We start from the raw sequence: 16,601 nt of genomic DNA, 5'->3' as shown, positions 1-16,601 counted from the left end.
TTTCCCGACTAACCAGTCTTGCAGATGATGGCACGGAAGCGGTACATCTGTCAGAATGAACTTAGGTCTACAGTCATTAGGTCGACCCCACTAGGTCGACTAGCAGGAAGGTCGACCTGACTTAAGGTCGACATGGGCCAAGGTCGACATGACTTAAGGTCGAATTTGCATAAAGGTCGACATGAGGAAGGTCGACTGGTCATAAGGTCGACATGGGTTTTTCACTGTTTTTTTATTCGAATGTCGACACAGTCGACATGGACACAGTTGGCAATGAGAATCGGACCCTCGCATCGCTCGCTTCGCTCGCAATGCTTCGGGCACGGTGCCTCGCTGCGCTCGGCACACTATTTTATTCTCCCACCATGCCCTAGTGGATGGTAGGGCATGAAATACCGCCTGTCTGCACATGTCGGCTCAAAAAACAGTGAAAAACCCATGTCGACCTTATGACCAGTCGACCTTCCTCATGTCGACCTTTATGCAAATTCGACCTTAAGTCATGTCGACCTTGGCCCATGTCGACCTTAAGTCAGGTCGACCTTCCTGCCAGTCGACCTAGTGGGGTCGACCTAATGACTGTAGACCTAAGTTCATTCTGACAGATGACCACATCCCGATGGCACGCCATACCCATCTGTCTTTGACAGATTGGGACCAAACTTGCCCGTATTCGAGCAGCCTGCCCCCAACCGTCAACCTGGCGTCATTGGCTGAATTGTCTAGAGGAATATCTCCCCTCTCTTCCTCTTTGGCCACGAAAAAAACTTCTGTTTGCTGCCCAGGATCTTCTGTAGCTTCTCCCCGGCGTGTAGGTTCTTGCTTCCTTTATTTCCGTCTGCTGATATCTGAAAGGTCTATCCGAAAAACCTCTTTTTCCTTTATCTTGAGGTAGCCAGACCGATTTTCCTCCTGACAATTTTGTAATTATGTCATCCAGTTTTGCTCCAAACAAATACTGACCTTGAAACGGCAAGGCTATCAGCTTTTGTTTAGACTGTGTGTCTGCCGCCCAAGGTTTAAGCCACAAGGCTCACCTAGCCACATTTGCCGTGGCGCTGGTCCTGGCTGCCAGTTTTACTACATCTAACGAAGCATCACAGAGAAATTCAACGCCAACCTGAATATTATAATATGAAGAGTAAACACAGTTGTTTGACAATAAATGGCTTCACCCAACCACTAACCATGAGTGAAAGAAAGGTTTGTGAATTATCATTCCTATTCTCTGACAAATGGCAAGAAAATCACGAATTCTGCTAGGGTATGTAAACTTATGAGCACAACTGTATATAGATATGACTGAGTGGGATCTTGTAGCTTTACATATACATCAGGAATAAGCAACATTCCAGGGGTCATTCAGGTGCTTTGCGCACCTCCGATTTATATTATATGCAGTTATATGTGCAGAAGTTATCAGTGCAAGAGAAGGACCACTGTGATTGCCTAATTTGCATGATTGCAGAAACATCACTAACCTCATCATACATCGGTTCGCCACGTAGAGCCTGAGTAATTCTGTAGATGCTGAGCTGATCTCCGGGACACACAAATCTCTCCAGTAGCAAGTGTGATCGCAGCTACTAATGTATGCATTCCCAGAAACTGCCATCTAATTGGCCATGACATGCCTGCATTCACCAGACCACTCCCCCCATTACCACCTGAGAGTGAGGAGCGGGTACTTTCTACACAGGTCATGACCTGTTGAGAGGGCCCGGCTCTTGCTGCCCCCTGTCATTTCCCCCATTGGTCCATCCATCCGTTAAGAGAGAGCCCTGACTGCAGCTGCAGCAGCCCCTGTCCACAGGAAAGCACAGGTTGCTGTGCGCTGACTGGTGAGAGAGGCAGCCAGACATCTCTCCCTGCATGATGTTTGGGAGGTGGGGGAGCGATCGTACCCGCACCCCAACCGCTATACCTCCCAACTAGGGTGGCCAATCCCGGGATCGGCGGGATCCCGGGATTTGGCCTCCAAAATGCCGGGATTTCAATCCCGGGATTGGAGATTCCAATCTTGGGATTACACTGCACATGTGCAGTCTAATGCCGGGCAGCGTCTGAGCACCCGCTCAGACGCTGCCCGGCTTCTCCCATACCCGGCGTGCGGCCTGCGCAGCGTGATGAGGTCAGCTGTCACGCTGCGCAGGCCACACAGCGGAGCCGCCCACACACCCAGCAACCCGGCTTATCAGCACACGCCCGCCCACCCGCCAAGCTACGCGACCACCCGAACAGCTACCCAGCCGCCCAGCTGAAGCTGCCCGCCCGCCCAGCTGAAGCTGCCCACCCGCCCAGCTGAAGCTGCCCACCCGAAGCTGCCCACCCGCCCAGCTGAAGCTGCCCACCCGAAGCTGTTGCTGAAGCTGCCCACCCACCCGCCCAGCTGAAGCTGCCCACCCGAAGCTGTACACCCGCCCGCCCAGCTGAAGCTGCCCACCCGCCCAGCAGACATACCTGCAGCCCACCCGGCTCCCAGCAATATCTGCACTCTCGCCCACCCACCCAGCACCCGCAAATGTAAGTTCTGTGAATGTGCAGGGTGGCCGGGGCGTTTTTTTTTCAAATTAGGGAAGCCAATCCCGGGAATCCCGGGATTGAGCATTTTTCAATCCCGAATCCCGGGATTGAAAAAATGCCCCGGGATTGGCTTCCCTACTACCAACTGTCCTGATTACAGAAGGACAGTCCAGTTCTTTGAAGATTGTTCTGCTGTCCCTTGCATGGATTGCAGTGTCTTTTGGGCAAGGGGGCAGCTGGGGGATCAAAAGCAGCTGGTCATCGCTGAAGAGATGCCATTCAAATGCGAACTGCATTTCCTCAGTGCAAGGAGGCATCCGGGAGCTGGGAATGCCCCAGAAAATGATGAAAATAGGTGCGTGGTCTAGCACCACGCCCCATTTACCTAATGCCACGCCCACCCATCCTGTAGCTCCGTGCCATTTTTTCCAATTTTTGGACTAGCAAAAGTTGGGAGGTATGCCCACTGCCCTCGTAGCGGTCACTGTGCCGCCCCCTCCCTCCCCTTTTCACCAGTGTGCAGTGTGTGCAGCTGCTTCATGCTGCACATATTATATAGCTGCTACTATTTTCATGTGAGGAGGGTGGCAACACCCTCCTGCATTGGCCATGCCCTCTTTCATTACCAGGGCCCTGCACACGCATGCACAGTGGGAAAACATTGACCGCTATGCGTGCAATAGCCACTTGGTGTCCACACCTGATTGACATACATTACCAGAATAGAAAGTCATTATTGCAATTGCACAAAGTGAATCTACAGTATAAGATGATACAGGGTCACACAGTTTAGGTCCTTAACTGGTTAAATGTGATCACATATCCACCCAAACAATGAAAGTACCTTCTACAGGCTAATTAAACATTTAAAAACAAAGCAAAAGGGAGCAAATTTGTCCTTGGCAAACCCAGGTTGTAGTGCAGCTGGGGCCAATATGCAGCGAACTACGTGGGTGAGACGTGTCCAATCTAAATTACAGTGTCAAAATAAAGTGGCCTAGCATTTGTGGGCTGCATGCAGAAGCATCACCTGCTGTTTTCTTGGTTTGTCCAGATGCAGAGATTTTACTTTTTTATACTTTGCTGCCAACTCAGCCCTTCGGTATTACCTGTGCTTTCTGCTCACAGGAGGACATATACATTATAAATAAGTTGTTTTAGTTATTTGGAATTACTGTCTATCATACTATGGATAGCATTGAATCATGTATGAACGATCTACTTAAATAATATATGCAGTGCTTTGGTATGGGTCATAGGGTTGTCATACTGGAATAGGTGGTGGTGCCACGCTCTGTCACTGAAATTCTACAGATGTTTGATAAAATGTTGTTCTTTATTTGTTTACAAATGTAGCTTTTATACATATAGCAATTGGCCTTTTCAATACACTGTTCATTCAATCGGGCTGAAAGAGGGCATTCCTTCAAGGTCAATACAAAATGGTACATGAATGTTGTTCCTGAATTACACAATATCAGAATACAATTAAACGAAAAAATGTAAAAAAAAAAAATATTGAAGAATTAAATAAATTGGGTCATGGATTGGATGTCCAATAAATTGTATGGTGTGTACACTCGGGTTGGATATGCACACAATTAAGTGGTAATTCCTGAAAAAAAGTTTACACAGTCATGCAATGTGAAGCGGCGTCCCGCTATTTGTAATCCTTTATGATTTGAAATGCTTCCTGAAAAGGAAATGATGATACCTGTGCGCGCGGTGCTTCGTGTTCGGGAGCGGTTTTTTTTAAGTCGAGGTTGCTGGGGATCCCCGGACTGGGTGTGCTACGTCTGTGTACTGTAGAGGACTGGCAGCTCCGTGTGTAACACGGCTGACCGGGCTTCAGTGAATGCAGACGCTGCTCCCTGGGTCAAGGCCCAGTGTAGCAATGTACAGATGACTGAGAGAAGAAGGCAAAAGCCGAAATGCGTTGGAGGGTACATACCAATGACCACTGACACTTCAAGCCGACCAATAGACCAACACCTGTGAGAACCCCACAAGTAGGTGAGCGGCGGGTGCACACGCCGCCACGTAACGGAAGACGGAGAGAGACTGACACGGAGCAAGTGTACCGGCAGTGGTGAGTATCAAACAGGAGGGGGAGCAGGGCGAGCCAGCAGGGTCCTGTCCAAGAGGTAAGCGGTCACCGCGAAGGACTTCACATCCTGAAACGGTGAGCCGCGACACCTCGCCAAGACAGGGAGCAGCGTCTGCATTCACTGAAGCCTGGTCAGCCGTGTTACACACGGAGCTGCCGGTGCTCTACAGTACACAGACGTAGCACACCCAGTCCGGGACCCGGGGATCCCCAGCAACCTCAACTTAGAAAAAAACGCTCCCGAACACGAAGCACCGCGCGCACAGGTATCATCATTTCCTTTTCAGGAAGCATTTCAAATCATAAAGGATTACAAATAGCGGGACGCTGCTCCACATTGCAAGACTGTGAAAACTTTTTTTTCAGGAATTACCACTTAATTGTGTGCATATCCAACTCGAGTGTACACACCATACAATTTATTGGACATCCAATCCATGACCCAATTTATTTAATTCTTCAATATTTTTTCTATTTTCACATTTTTTTCGTTTAATTGTATTCTGATATTGTGTAATTCAGGCACAACATTCATGTACCATTTTGTATTGACATAAAAAGAATATAATCGGGCGCGATCTCTTTTAAAAAATCCACTACTCAGTGTATATATATGTACATATACATGCACACATATATACACAAATACATACAAACAAAAAAAGGGGGGGGGGAACAAATCTGGTAAGTTTAGATAATGGCCGCTCCCAGAGACAATTCTGGAAATTGTCAATAAAAATAGTAGAATAAATGATCTAAATTAGTAAATATAACAATGATTTAAATTAATAGAAGATGTTTAGAGAGCGCCACACAATTTTTGAAAAATTGATTACAGTTTATTATAAAAAATACATATAAAAATAAATATAAAAATACACAATTAGAAATAACTCATACTGTATAAAAAAGTCACAATAAATGACCAAGATATAATTAATAGTATCCGGCTCCAAATCACTCAATTTAGGAATATATAATGAGATTTCAAATTTTCTTAGACACACAACCCTGTGCGCACCAGGGTGTGTGTATTAATTGAAAAAAATAGTCCTTCAAATTTCTTTTTAGAAGATACGTGTATGGCAATTTTTGTCAGTGCCAAAAGAACTTTAAAACTTTGATTGGTGAAAATAACAGGACACCCTGAGAGTTGGATAGGTGTCTAATCACCATGAGGTACAGACTGTACAATATATTGGCTGCATGTTCCTCTGTATATGAATGTGAAATATACTTATTTGCCGCAGAAGAAAGGTTTTCAATAGGTGAGCTCGCTACGACCCGCTTAGGCTCTAGCTGTATGTGGCGAGCCTCTGTTGTGGGTAGAGCGGGGAGCAAGCCTCACTGACCTGTTGATGTTTGTGACAGGACCTTCTTCTCCAGTGTTAAACGGCTTGCAGACACTTTGAGTAGGTGGCAGCTGTGCGTTATAGAGGATGCAGTCGTTCTCAGGGAAATCAAGATGTGATGAGTGAGGGCTCTGGATAGGTATGGGTCACAAAGTGACAGTCCTTGACGCGTTTCTCCGCAGACAATAACGGCGGTTTCTTCAGAAGGATTGTGGTATACTCCTGGAGTGAAAACCCCGGTTTTTAAATGCATGGTAGCCAATGGGATAGCTTAATTGCTCAAATTGATTGAATAATTGCAGGTGTGCATTCAACTCTATTTAGAGTTAACAAAAAGTAGCAGCGGTAGTGGAGCTCGGTATAGATTCATAATAATACAATACTTAAATCAAAAATGAATATATAAAGAAAAGAAATACATTACAAATCATTAAAAATATTCAAAGAGATATATAAACACATAACAGCGTTTATTAGAGGAATGGCATCATTGATAGCAGTTTTCGCCAATCTGTATATGGGCCGCCTAGAGGAGGAGTTGATCTGGGACGGCCCATATGGGGCGAATTTGGTGTACTATGGGCGATACATTGATGATTTATTTTTTGTTTGGAAAGGGGATACACTTTCAGCACAAAAATTTGTTTCATTTCTTAACACCAATCAATATGGTTTAACCTTCACGAGCACTATACACCCCAAAGAAATTACCTTCTTGGACATCGCACTCTCGGCTGAAGATAACAACATCCGTACAATATCATATAAAAAAGATGTAGATTGTCAGAATTTCTTAAACTTCACCAGCAGTCATCACCGCCCCTGGATCAATAATATTCCTAAAAGCCAGTATTTAAGAATTAGGCGTAACTGCTCAGAAGAAAGCGATTTTATTAAACAGGCTGGTGATCTAACCATAGCCTTCCTTGAGTCAGGTTACCCGAAACAGTTACTTGAAGAGGCCCAAAAAGAAGCAATGACCCAAACACAGGTTTCCATCCTCAATAAAACTAGAGACAGAAAGACATCTAAGAATTTGGTCTTTGCGGAAAATTCTACACCCATTTTTGTTTCTAAATACAACACCCACTCTAGAACCGGGGTTAAAAACCGGGGTTTTCACTCCAGGAGTATACCACAATCCTTCTGAAGAAACCACCGTTATTGTCTGCGGAGAAACGCGTCAAGGACTGTCACTTTGTGACCCATACCTATCCAGAGCCCTCACTCATCACATCTTGATTTCCCTGAGAACGACTGCATCCTCTATAACGCACAGCTGCCACCTACTCAAAGTGTCTGCAAGCCGTTTAACACTGGAGAAGAAGGTCCTGTCACAAACATCAACAGGTCAGTGAGGCTTGCTCCCCGCTCTACCCACAACAGAGGCTCGCCACATACAGCTAGAGCCTAAGCGGGTCGTAGCGAGCTCACCTATTGAAAACCTTTCTTCTGCGGCAAATAAGTATATTTCACATTCATATACAGAGGAACATTGCAGACAATATATTGTACAGTCTGTACCTCATGGTGATTAGACACCTATCCAACTCTCAGGGTGTTCTGTTATTTTCACCAATCAAAGTTTTAAAGTTCTTTTGGCACTGACAAAAATTGCCATACACGTATCTTCTAAAAAGAAATTTGAAGGACTATTTTTTTCAATTAATACACACACCCTGGTGCGCACAGGGTTGTGTGTCTAAGAAAATTTGAAATCTCATTATATATTCCTAAATTGAGTGATTTGGAGCCGGATACTATTAATTATATCTTGGTCATTTATTGTGACTTTTTTATACAGTATGAGTTATTTCTAATTGTGTATTTTTATATTTATTTTTATATGTATTTTTTATAATAAACTGTAATCAATTTTTCAAAAATTGTGTGGCGCTCTCTAAACATCTTCTATTAATTTAAATCATTGTTATATTTACTAATTTAGATCATTTATTCTACCATTTTGTATTGACCTTGAAGGAATGCACTCTTTCAGCCCGATTGAATGAACAGTGTATTAAAAAGGCCAATTGCTATATGTATAAAAGCTACATTTGTAAACAAATAAAGAACAACATTTTATCAAACATCTGTAGAATTTCAGTGACAGAGCGCGGCACCACTACCCATTCCAGTACCTTGTACAAAACGGACCCAGTCATCCGTTCAAAGTGCAGCTGCTAGTCAAAGAAAACACAAATAGATTCAGTGCGCAGGTACAAAAACTTCTTCTATAGGGTTGTCATACATTAGGTCGATTGGGCTTATGTCGACACATGAAATAGGTTGACATGGCTAATGTCGACCGGATCAGAAGGTCAACACGAGCATTAGGACAACATTCAAAAGGCTGACGAGTTTTCCACTTTTTTGTCCCAAATGTCGACATAAGTTGACATGGCCATACTATGAGCACTATTATATTCTCCCTAGTGGATGGTAGGGTATAATATACCGCCTATAGGCATAAGTCAGCTTAAAAAAATGTGAAAAACTCATGTAGATCTTTTGACTGTCAACCTTCCCATTGTCGACCTAATGCTTGTATCAACCCTCCTGAAAGGCTGTAATTATCGGGGTGTCCAGCTTTTGTGACCCCTCGGTGCAGTATAGTGAGCTGCTGCTTTGCAGCATCACTTTACTGCATCGGGGGGTTGCATGTATTTTTTTTTATTATTATTATTTTTACACAGTGATCAGCTGATCACACTGACCCCGCCCCTGCACTGCTTTTCCTACATAGGGGCAGAAAAATCTGTGCGGAAGTCAGGAATCACAGGGTTATTATCACAGGGCTCATTGCGTTTTTTTTTATTTTTAGTCAATTTAGCCAGATCACATTTCCCATTATAAGTATGGGAAATGCGATCTGGTTACTAATGTATATGTGAATGAAAGGATTTGGAGCAATTTTTCTTGACAACAGTTCCAAAAGTCTAAAAAGTCATTTAGGTGATACTAAAATAATGCAAAAACTGTGTAAAAACACCCTTTTCACATTATTTTAGTTAGTATATCGGCCCCTAATTCACAAAGTATTAAGCACACCATTGATTTTAACAAGGTGTAAGGTTCACAAATTGTGTATCCAGCAAGACTGTCTTACATAGATCATCCCTGCATCATGCATATTTACACAACCAATGACAATCAATCTTAAATCCAGTAGGTTTCTATAGTGGTTTGGAAACAAAATGTCATGGCGCATTATTTAGTAAAGCCTTATTAAAAATGTTCTACAATTTTTAATCCAATCTAAAATTTAAATGCAAAGTAAAGTATCTTTTACAGATGGGAAATGACAACTGCATTTGCATATATAAATGACATAATTTGATAGTTAGTAAATTGCTACATTTGATTAGATACTTGATTAATGTTTGATCTATATAAACTTTTTATTTGTACCATAAACCTATCAAAAATGATGAAAGGACAATCGGCCACTAAAGGTATAAGTACTGGGTCCAATATGAATATAGATAATGTTTTTGCACAATTTGGTTAAACTGTTGAAGGAATTCGATATATTTAGAAATAAAATGAACAGGTCTAACACAATTAGATGTGGGCTGTGCATTCAATTACCTAGATAAGAAATCCTCTGTATCAAATCTAAGTGAACCCGTATAATCTGCCTGTAGTAAATCAATACGACGTTTCTTATCTTTAAAAGCTTTATGTAACCCTTTAGCTTGTTTATCGGAGATGCCAAAGTAGAACAATTCAGTCTACGGAACCATCCCTTAGGGATATTTCTGAGACATGATTTATGATAGGTGCTATAATAATGCAAAATATTATTGCCCGCTGCTGGGGTGATGCTGCTATAGAGCAAGGTGAAGCATCGCAACAAGCCTGTGTATCACACCGGCTGCCATGTCTGAGCTGCTCATTATAAACAAGCCTATGCATATCGGTGCTCAGAGATACAAGTATACTCTATTACTGTAACAGCAGCATCATTGGTTAGATTCCCTTCACCTAAATGTATCTATTTTTCATTGTCCAAAACAACACATTAACCCAGAGGTGGATTTTTCACAAGGCAACCTGGGTGCCTGCGTAGGCCCCAGAAGGTCCCAACAGGCCTCATGAAGATATCCTGACCATTTAAAAGATTCCTAGAGGAGGATTTTTTTACTACCATGTGAGTTCATATTGACCTGCCCACGCTCCTAAAGTCCCTTTGATGTTCATTGATAGGATAAAAAATCGTTGGACATACACAATGGTTTCATCCACTTTATGTGGGCAGTCAGTCTACTTTAAATGTCACACTGGTATTAGGCCCCTTCCAAAAGACCTAGAGCCTAATTAAAAGTTGTACTCAATGCCGATGTCCATGCATCTGAGCATTTATCGGTAGACTTTACATGTGTTAATTTACTCTATTGCTGCCACCTGCAAAAATAAAGTGCTACGGATTGTTGAGGGAGAAGAGCCTCAAACCAGTATCTTGCCTAGAGCCCCATTAGGTCTAAATGCACCTATGCAATAACCTTTGTGTTCCCAAAGGCATTGCCAATGTGATTCTATATGTGCCCCAAACAAAATCATTTTTCTGATCTGTTGTTTGCTTTTCATTAAAATGTTCATGAAAAATGCACAGGGAAAGAGAAAATGGTTTCCACCATGGGTGCATTTAGATATGTGTGAGCCCCATTGTAAAATTACACCCTTCCCTCCTATTCCATCATTTGTTTTCCCTGGTCCACTTACTGTATGCAGTAGTTGTGTGCTGCTTTGAGAGCAACAATCAGTCATACTCTTACTTAAATACTCCTTGTTGTTCCGGCAGTTACTGTAAAGCGCAATTTCCATAACAATGACCAGTATCAATCCCAATCACTTATTGACCAAATGCTGATTTAGTATAAATATATAAAGCTGTTCTAGTACCAATTTGTACTGTAGCCATATAGAGTACATCCATTATTGTTATTGTTAGGGAACTCCAGCACAATTGTTTAAGACCCCTAGAACTGGTGAGAGTATCTTCTGCCTATAAAAAACACCTATTGTTTCCTTAGGGTTTGATGAACACAACAATACTTAGGATGCCACCAAGACTTACACCTCTAGTAGTAGGGGCTTACTCAGTTGGCTGGAGAATGCAGGATTATTGGCTGGAGTAACATACAAAGTATGGATACATTTAGACATAAAGGGTTAAGGCTGCTTGGGGTCAGGACCACAGCAGATGCAGTTAAAACACAGTGAGTTGGTATAAAGTGGAAAACAGGAGGATTTAATCCGCACAGTCACGTGTATTTGTGTCAGTTCCCTATTAATTATATCACCTAAAGTTAGGGTATCGATATATAGGGAGGTGCTGCCCAGGAATTGGTCTAGATTTACAAACAAAGAAAGAGAGAAAAAGAATTCCTACAAGGGGCACTCTAGGCTGACATATTCGAGTATAATCAGCTTGTATTCTGTATATTGTTTCAAAGTGTCCCAAGAAAAATAGATTAAAACTTAACTTTTATTTATTCGTTTAAGAACTGCGAAATATTAAAATGGTGTGAAAAAAAGTGCATTAAAGTGATCAAAATTATTAAAATAGAGCTGTCCGTCTTTAATGTGTCTTAAGTTTATTGTCAAGTGACTTATTGGCTCTGTGGCTGCATCGCGAAATGAATGGGAATCAGTGTTAAATATGTCCCTTTAGTAATGTGGAGTATCTCTTATATAATTCCCACGTAGTAGAGACTCTTTGTCACTGTATGTGTTTGATGGTAGTTAATCACTATAGAGCTGTCATCTATGAGTCTCTAGATGCCAAGTGGTTGCTCAGTCCTTATAATATACAGTAGAATGGATCAATGGGATCTTGGGTTGAATAACCCTTTAATGATGACAAATATTTACCCTATATGATCCAATGTCTATCTGATAGTATTAGCCGATAAATGTGTTTCGCCTTGGATTGGTAATATATATGCCTGTGATTTCTCACTGATGGTTAATTTTTATATATATGCCATTTATCAGACTTCAGTATTGGGGACTGAGGGAGTTGTCCTTTGGTGATAACTGTTCTGTACAGTCTGCTAATTGCTGATGACTTCACAGTTCACTGGTATACTGAGGAATAGATTATATTTATTTATTAATCCTCTATCAGATATGATGAGGAATTAGGAAAATATCCTTTTATGCTGTCAAGTTGTCTCAGTATATATTAGGACATCCACTTGGTAGTATCCTCTGATGAATTTGTAGCCACAATTAGCAGTATAAATACCCGCAATTTATGCTTTCATAGTTTGAGTACATATGCTACTCATCAGAGTTGGATCTTTGGGATTAATGAGAATACCCCCTTTGTGGTTACTGATTCCTACAGTGCATGTAGGATCATCCTCCCAATATATTTGTGTAGTTTATAGCTGCTATAAGAGGCGATATAGCCACCCACAGTTTGTATCATATGCGCTATTGGTCAGAATTGGGGGATGTGAACACCGCTATTTAATACATACACTGTGTGTGAAATGATAATTTAATCACAAAAAGGTTCCAGTCTTATTAAAGCCACTTATAATTTAGCGGCATAGATATCCGCACTTGCTTACTGTACACAATATTTAATCATGTGCGTTAGGTTCAGGCTGGATAGTATGAATGATGGTGCTCATTTCAACATGCACTGTTAATCATTTATCACAGAAAGATGTTTCCTATTTGTGTTTAGTATGTCACTTTAATGGATATATTGCCTAATAGGTGCAGCAGTCCGGCATTGTAATTTCATGTTAATTCATTTGGTTGGCTGTGTGGTCCTAGTTAATTAATTGGTGACAGGAAATTCACACAGTCTGTAAATAGCGCTCCTTCATAAAGTCAGTCTGGATATCAGATACAGTGAACAGTAATCACTGATATTATCATATACAATGTTGCTTTTAATGAATTCTTTGCCACATTGTATCTGTATATATCCACTGACTCTATTATGGACAGGGGTCGCTCTATATGGGTGTGCTATATAGCGTCAGAGCTTCCCTATACTGCAAACCTAGTGCATATATACAATTTTAAACACAAAGGTACATGATTCTGGAGTGCGCACAGTTCAATAATAGTTATATCCTGCAGCGGGCCACGTGTTGTGAACCCGACTGCTGGACACAGTATAATCTATGTGACGCTGGTGTCTCACAAACGCGATGCAGCACAGACAGCCGTTAATTGCGGCTTGTGCTGTTACACATTATCTACGGCGGACAAGCTCTAGCAGGGCGGGTCGGTCACATATAACATCAGTGCCGTATCCCCCCTGCACTCTCCTAACGTACGTTTCGCAAAAAGCTTACTCATAGGTCCAACCATAGGCTAAGGTTAAGGCTGCTTGGGGTCAGGACCACAGCAGATGCAGTTAAAACACAGTGAGTTGGTATAAAGTACTGGGTAGATGGAATACACTTAGACCAACTATAAACTATAAATGGCAGAGCATTTCAGGAATGAGGGCATTAGCAGAGCCAGAGAAGGAAGGCCCTCTTTAGATTACCTTTATGCAGCTGCAGTCCTGCAAATATCACATGAGTCTATATATCAGAGAGAAGCAGCCCCTGGACTCCTTGCGGCTACACGGTGTCCCAGTTGCCTAGTAGCTCTGGGGTCATATCTGGACATGCACACAAAGAAGACACTGTAGTAGACACATGACAAGAGTTTCTGCGAAATGTAGGTGTTCAGACTAGTCCGTTTAATTGGTATAGCAGTGGATATATTGTTCAAGACATTAATTGCATGTTCCATCTGTGCATTTGATTGGGATGATACCCAGAAGAAAGACATGTTAATACCTAGAGCAGAACAGAGCGATTTCAAGAACTAGGCAATTAATTGGGTACCTCTATCTGAGATGATATCTTGTGGGAGACCATGCAACCAAAATATATGTTGAATGATAATGGATGCCAAATCTTTGGAGAGCTTAGGCAGCAGGACAAAATAGGCCATTTTCCTAAAACGACCAATTACAACCCCTCTAGTATTGTACTTAGAATGTAGTTTATTTTAGTAATAGAGGAATCTTGGACTTAAAGAAAGCTTCATTATAAGGCACCAGCATTAATGTTCTTAGACCCAGACCTGTAAGTGGTAATAAAATTCTGGCAAAGAATAACCTCTTAGCTGACTCAATGTTGGATACATTTTTGTGGTCAGTGAAAAGTATGCCTCACACCCTCTTACCAATGCCTCCAACTCCAAAATGCCCATTTAATGGCTAAGAATACCCGATTACCAAAATCATAGGTAACCTCCACGGAGGAAACATACTGGGACAGGAAGGCATATGGATGTATTTCAGAGTTCTTAGGATAACTCTGAGAAAAGACTGCTCTCATCCCACAATCCACTTCCCCTATGAATGGTAGATTAGGATGACAGAGGACAGAGGTAGATTCAAAGGCCTTCTTCAAAGGCCTGGAAAGCTTAGGTTGAACGGTTGGAGGTATCGTCCCTTTATTGGTCAACTCGGCGATAAGTGGAGAATGAGCAAATAAACCTCAGATAATAATTTGCAAAGCCTATGAAGCATTGATAGATTTCAGGCTGGTAGGGCAAACCGAATTAAGGACAACTTAAAGGTCACTGAGATCCATGGTGAATTTTTGTTGGGGTGATGATATATACAAAGAATGAAATCATCTCCAGCTCTACCCAATTCATGGTGCTCCAGGTTGGCATAAAGGTGATGTATTTGTAGAACTACTTTAACATGATGGCAGTGCTCTTCCAGAGACTGGGAGTAAATCAGGATGTTATCCAGAACTATGGTGTGTGTGGAGATAATACCCCCACTCAGTAGCGCTGCCACACTCAATAAATGGATACCCAGTCTTTTATGGGAAAAATACAAATATCTTTACTTGGGTGTCAGACCATAATACATTTTAAAATTTACACATTACATATACATAATATTACACTCAAAAAAGGACATACAAGACATACAACATGAAACATATATGACATGGGCTGGCTATGAGGCTTGTATTTGCATATACACTGTATATATGAGGCAATAATCTTATTATTTGTTTGTTTGAGCAAATAGTTACCAGTCCTCCTTGCGATCAGCAGCTCATGCTGTACTGGGTGCGGGTCACCAAGTCCTATATCTGAGCCTATAGGTGCTGTGTATTAGCTCACTCCCTGTAGGGGGAGATCGGCTCCAGGTGCTTGTTATTCCCACAATGTCCAGATCCCCACTGGGATATTTGTAATCCAAGGGTATACTTAGACTGGTTGTCTATGCGGCTAGAGCGGGCTCCAAGTACGCAATTCTCCGCCTCCAGATCCAGCTGAGGAGGCCGCCGAGTAAAGGAGGCGGAGAAACGCGTACTTGGAGCCCGCTCTAGCCGCATAGACAACCAGTCTAAGTATACCCTTGGATTACAAATATCCCAGTGGGGATCTGGACATTGTGGGAATAACAAGCACCTGGAGCCGATCTCCCCCTACAGGGAGTGAGCTAATACACAGCACCTATAGGCTCAGATATAGGACTTGGTGACCCGCACCCAGTACAGCACGAGCTGCTGATCGCAAGGAGGACTGGTAACTATTTGCTCAAACAAACAAATAATAAGATTATTGCCTCATATATACAGTGTATATACAAATACAAGCCTCATAGCCAGCCCATGTCATATATGTTTCATGTTGTATGTCTTGTATGTCCTTTTTTGAGTGTAATATTATGTATATGTAATGTGTAAATTTTAAAATGTATTATGGTCTGACACCCAAGTAAAGATATTTGTATTTTTCCCATAAAAGACTGGGTATCCATTTATTGAGTGTGGCAGCGCTACTGAGTGGGGGTATTATCTCCACACACACCATAGTTCTGCTTTTTCCACAGAGATTCACAATCTCTCTTTAAAGGTGGCAGCAGCCATACTCAAATTATATATTTAACAAAGGTGGGTCAGATCCCCCAGTGAAGACAGCCAGCGCTACTGAGTGATTATTTCACTCCTCCCCTCCCCCTTTCCCCCCTTGGTTAATTGTAACAGGATGTTATCCAGATACACAAAATCAAATATTCCTAGATATTTTTAAAAGATGAGCTTTAGATAAACCAAATGGCAAGACTAGATACTAGTAATAACCTAGAAAAGATAACTGGCTCCCAGAGCAGGTCAAGCAAAACAGAAATTAGGGGTGATGGGTATGAATTCTCGAATGTGACATTGTTGAGGCCCCACGTAGTAAATGCAAGGCTGTAGTGAACCATTTTACTCGATGAGTGAATACAGCCTTTACTGAGATTCTCCTGGATATAAAATCCACTATTGCCTTGGATTCTGGCATTGAAAGAGCATATAATCTGCCTTTAGGAAGCTTGGCACGAGACATTGAGTTGATAGCACAATCATATGGACAATGTGGTGGGAGAGAGTCTGCCTTTTTTTTAAAGAGAATACATCATGACAAGTATGAATGGAGACCAGTAGTCCTTTCAGAACAGACTGCAGGGTCCAAACCAATAGATAATGACATCTGGCAGAAGATTCAGCTCCCCAACGAATGAGTTTGAGTCTTCCCGTTAGAACTGGGTTATGGCTCCTCCGCTATGGAAGACCACAACT

General features: G+C 42.0%; 1 protein-coding gene across 2 annotated transcripts in view; it reads left to right on the top strand.

Annotated features, from left to right (window-relative positions):
- The window catches only part of LOC146064466 (guanylate cyclase soluble subunit beta-2-like), a 90,663-nt gene that overhangs the window by 20,167 nt on the left and 53,895 nt on the right, over nucleotides 1–16,601 (top strand). The window lies entirely within an intron of this gene.

Source organism: Crinia signifera, chromosome 3 (genome assembly GCF_055691185.1).
Source record: "Crinia signifera chromosome 3, ASM5569118v1, whole genome shotgun sequence".
Classification (NCBI taxonomy): domain Eukaryota; kingdom Metazoa; phylum Chordata; class Amphibia; order Anura; family Myobatrachidae; genus Crinia; species Crinia signifera.
The sequence above is the reverse complement of the archived record's forward strand: the minus strand, read 5'-3'. Positions and strand labels throughout refer to the sequence as shown.